Here is a 5,373-nt window from a genome sequence, read left to right on the forward strand (position 1 = left end):
CTCCCGCATTTCTTTTTCTTTCTCTTTCTCTCTTATTAATGGAAGTATTGGTAAAATATGAGATTGTTTTGTTTTAAACTCATATTCCATATTACGTTCTTAAAAGTAAAGGAAATGGGTTTAAATCTATTAGAATATGCTGTATTAGGTCCCATTGCCGGGCTTGTGTGAACTTGACACCCCAAGCCTCTAGGTGGCAGTGTTGCTCCACTGGGGAGCCTGGTTCTAGGAACCCTTCCCTAGGCAATGTTCTGCCGGACCATTGCCAAGACTTGCTGACAGAACCTTGGTCAGACCTGAACATTACATTTCTGAGATTTTTAACATTGACATATTTTGTTACTGGTTGACACTCCACCAGAACCTCAAAGGAAACATGGTTACTACTGAAAGGAAGAGAATTTTGAATAGTTAAAATGGTATGCTTTTTGTAGCCATTTAGAGGAATGTATTACAGTCACCTGTGGGCCTTACGTAATCCACAGCTGTAATTAATTTTGACTACCAAAAGAAAAAGGAATTAAAAGAAGCCACAATGAACAGTGATCCACTTAAGTTCCATACTTAAGTTCCATGGTATGAAGTCTAGTTTTAGTTAACAATTAGTACTGTCCCAGATGAAGAACTTGGGCACTAAGTTTTCTTAATAAAGGTGAGTGCAGAAGGGTAGCAGAAGGATGAGTCAAAACACAAAGTTCTAATTTCAGGTAAAAATATTTTCAAAAGATGATCAAGATATTTGAAAAGAATGAGTTTTACTATTCTTAATAGTGGTTTCAAATAGAGAAAGAAAAAGAGACAAAAATGAACGAAAATTTTGGTAAGTATAGCAATGTATGCTTTGAAGGCTAATTTCTTTTCCCTGAAAGGAGAGAAGCCCTGATAAAGGGAGATACACTTTTTATATGTGGGGATGGGAGCAGTCTCCCCTGAAGCTTTTGTCCATCAAGTCCTGTATGTTACGCAGATAAACAAGTTGAAGCCAGTTTTAGTCTTGGAAAAGTGTGGTGCTGATAAAACAGAACCTCTGAATCAGAGGGGGAAAGTCTTTTTAAAAACCTCCAAATACAAACAAAACTTCTACTTTCTTCCCAGTTTTAAGTCTTTCTGTGGTAGTTGCAGATTTGTGCAGGTGACTAACTTGTCTTTGAGACTGGCTTACATTTCAGTATTCTAAACTTCTTGAGACTATTTCAAGAGTAGGTTTCAGGGGTATTGAAGAAGAATGTGCAGAAGAGCCAGTAAATGCACAAGTGGGCATTTGAAAGGAAAGTTCCAAGAGAGGCTGCAACTGTAGGAGCAAACACTTAAGTTGTACTCAACCTCTGTTCAAATCCTGATGATGAGCCAGGGAGATAGCCCAGCAGCATAAGTGCCTGTTTGGCAAGCTAAAGGCCCTGAGTTTGACTCCCTGCATGGGAAAAAAACAACAATAACAAAAACCCTGATGGTGCGTCTTGTAATTTATGCATAAGTTATTAAAGCATTTAGTGCAGTGCCTGGGATGTAACACACAGGTTGGCTCTCATTACTTTTCTTGTGACCCATGTATGAAAACTGGTCACTGAGGAATATACCAATAATTTTAAAACTGCAAATAAAATGTAGTTTTGAGGTATGATTGATGACATGGTATTAAAAACATGTACTTTCTACTTATAACTTGTTTATAAGGAATGTTGAGTTGAAAGAAGGATGTTGAAGGATGTTGAGATCTTGGCTAAGCCTATTAAATAGCTGTTAAAATAGTAATGCTTTCTAATAAATGACAAGATATATAATTGGATTTGAGCATAGGTGCTATTTGTCCTGTTTAAACACATATAAGGGACAATCTGTCTGTGCTTAATTATCTCACTATCCTATGAAAACTCTTAAGATTCACACAGCTATTACTAGAGTTCCTACCACTTTTTCTTTCTTTTTTCAGGATGACAGTATTTTTGACTCATTTTTCTAAAAGGGACCTGACTTCTTACTCCTTCTAGGTTACTAACTGGCCATTACTGCAACCAAGTTACTTCATCTTTATTGGTCAATCTCTATATTGCAAATTGATTTCTAAAGGCTTTCCTAAACACCCTCCTTCAACATTCTAGTAGGGGACTACAAGAATAATTTCACCTCTAAAATTTGCTAGTAGATGTTCAATAGAACTAAGTCTTGACATGTCAGTGAAGTGGTAGAAATGGCATTGAACTATTCACCACAGGCATCCAGGGAGGTGCACTCAGTAAAGCCTTCCCTTGCAGCCGAGGGTCCTGGGACACAGAGTGGGAAAATACCGATCTACTCTACTTCTTAGCTAGAGCTTTTCCACGATCCAAAGGAACTGTTCCTCTGCAGTCTTAAGTTACTACTTTTGGGTCTCCTGCTGCTGATGCTTTTAAAGAGATGACTAATTTATAGCAAACAACCAAAGAAACACTCATGAGAAGGAATTTTCCTATGGACTTAAATTTACCTGAACAAGGCAGAAGATTAATCAAGTTGGCCATTCTAATCCTAATTATAAGTAAATACTTGTTAGTTCAGAGTAAAAAGAAAGAAATAAATAAAAAATGTGATCTTGTCTTGCATATGCATGAGGAAAATACCTTTCCAAATCTCACAGTATATCTGTATAGCCCTGGGGCAAAATATTTGATTGTAATTATATCTCAACATTAATACTATTAACCACAAAATTAGGCAGAACAAACTGATCTGCTACAGCTTTTAAAACTAGGACCAAAACAGGCATAGTAGTGCATGTCTGCAATTTCAGCACTTGGTAGGCTGAGGCAGGAGGATCACTATGAGTTTGAGGCCAGCCTGAGCTATGCAAGAAAGTTCAAGGCCAGTCTGCACTATTTTGTGAGATCTTGTCTCAAAGAAAAACAAATAAAATCAACCAGAGACCTTAGGAAGTTGTTTTGCTTGCATATTTCTAAAGAATGCAATCTCCTTTTTCTTTAAGCATACTCTTTCATTTCTTTAGCTTCTCTTATATTAAAAAAAACAAACACTGAGACTGGTTATAAGTAGAGAAATGAAAAAAATCTCAAGAAATACTTTCCTACCAAATCTTGTCCTGTGACATAGATTGCACTCACTTTTTTGTGCATTAATTCTGATCTACTTTAGAGAATTTTGTAGGTTCAACACTGTTCCTTCTATCCCAACTTTTCTTAAATTTCCATTCCAAGCCCAACTGTACTTGTAAGGCATATATTTTGATAACAAATTAAAACGTACTTCTTATACTAAACTCAATATCAACCACCTTCTCAGAGCCTCTGCAGCTTTTTCTTCTGTGATGTCTGAAAGACAAAATTGGCTGCTTTTTAGTGGCTGCTTAATTTCCTTCTATATTATGTCAAGGTTTCTGAAATTCCAAGTAAATTCTATTTGCTCTGGTAGGTTGCCTTTCCAGATCATTCTTAATGATTCATAGGGATTGATTTTTCTCAAATAGGATTAGCAGCCAGCTTTATTTCATTAAGTTAAAATAGATGTTTCATTAGTTCCCTTGGAACTGAAAATAGGCCTAACTACTTTAAATGTCAGAGAGTTCAGAAGTTTTAATATTAAATTACATTATCAATCTAAGAAACATGATAAAGAAAGTTATAAAAGTAAACCAATGATGACGGCAACTGGATAAATTTTCCTTTTGATTCTTTCAGTAACTGCTGGGTTGTGGGTGAGTAGGTTACAGAATGACCCCATTATTTATCACTTGTTTTTGATTAAATGGATTCTAAAATTAGATTTTAATAGCCAAATCTCAAACCTGTAAGCTGAAGCTACTACTACATATATGATTCCTTAGTTCTCCCAACAATATCTAAGTTCTTAGCTGATAGGATTACTTCTTAGCTGAGCCAGTTTCAATTTTCATGCTGAAATCACCTAATATCTTCTGAAGTGTATTGACTTTCTGCAGAGTGGACAGTGTTTTTCATTAACTGCCAACCCTAAATAAAGTTCCTACAACTTACTGCCTCTAGGTACTCAAGTAATTTCCAAGGGTTTGTTATAAATGGTCTGGCCCCGGGTTTAGAGCCAGGTCTACCATGTCAGTGCATAGGATGAATTAGTTTGTATACTTCCCCAGATACCTCAGGGCAACACTTCACCTGTGGCTGCACTGCAATTGTATCTTCACATGCTTGTTTCCAACCAAGAATGTTTAGAAGATATGTGCATGTTGCTATCCCCTACCACTAATTCCTCAGTTCCTTAAAGTGAATGTTCTGTAAATAACAACCACTCACTTTGTCATTTAATGTTCTGCAAAACATAAGGCAGAGGCCAAGGAATGGAGGCTGCAGCAGAAGCAGAGTTCTTCCTTCTGAAATCTTACTTTATTCTAAGTTGCTATTACAGACAGTGAAATATACTTATGTGACTCAAGTGTGACATAATTCTGTAAAATACACTGGGGACTGGATGGCTTAAAGCCTGCCCTGGTCAATCATATTTACTTCTGTTTACACCAGCTGGCAAGAAGGTACTGTATGTTGGTGTCAGCCACCTCTAAGTTCCTTCCATTTACAGCCACTTTAAAAAAAAAAAGATATAATATTTTTACATCAGAGATCTCTAGACAGTATTAATAAAGCAAATAGAGTAATGATCCATTATCTTTTTTTCTTCTTGTTCCCAATAAGCATAAGAAGGAACAAATTTTTTTTTGTCTGTTGCTTTTTCTTTTTGAGTATATATTTTAAAATTTCCAGGAATGAAATGCTTTGAGAGATGGAAAAACTCAGAACTAGCTGCTTTCCACATAAACTGGAATAAGCTAGATAAGAAATTATGTTCAGCTGCTCATCTGCTTCTGGTGCACTTCATCTAAATGAGAGGTGAAGCAGAGAACTAGTGGGGTTTGATCCTTTCTAGTAGTAATCCTTTAAAAGTTAGTCTCAAGGCAGTTTAAAAGAGGATGCTGTCGTAGCAGTGCCGCTCAGTCGGACTCCCACACCCACTGCTGCAGAGACCCAAGCTAGAACTATTCCATCACAGAAGCTAGTCACAGGAGCAGGTTTTGGAGCTGGATGGCTTACAGGCCCTATAAACCATGGGACTTTGGCTTGGCGCTCAATAAGAGCCATCCCTGAGCTTCTGTCTCTAGAAGGCACTGCACCTCTCCGGATTTTTGAGAATTGAAGGGCGACACCCATGTACATCAGGCTGTCCATAACTGGCCCCCTAAGAAATCTTGCTTTCCTGGCCTGCAGAAAGAAAGAACAAACCCGAGTCTGTGCCATCCCCTGTATGCTAAGATGTTTTCCAGGGCACAGCATGCTACAGATCAGGGAGCCTAGCTTGAGAGTCTAGGTTCTGCTGGACTATTCTAAGCACACAAAATGAAGGAGCTAGGCAAAA

At 37.5% G+C, this 5,373-nt stretch overlaps 1 protein-coding gene across 1 annotated transcript in view; it reads right to left on the reverse strand.

The window, feature by feature from the left end:
• Ptger4 (prostaglandin E receptor 4) overlaps positions 1–5,373 on the reverse strand; it is a 12,805-nt gene that overhangs the window by 5,407 nt on the left and 2,025 nt on the right. The gene's annotated exons all lie outside the window — the stretch shown is intronic.

This window comes from Octodon degus, unplaced genomic scaffold (genome assembly GCF_000260255.1).
Source record: "Octodon degus isolate 3935 unplaced genomic scaffold, OctDeg1.0 scaffold00142, whole genome shotgun sequence".
Classification (NCBI taxonomy): Eukaryota; Metazoa; Chordata; class Mammalia; order Rodentia; family Octodontidae; genus Octodon; species Octodon degus.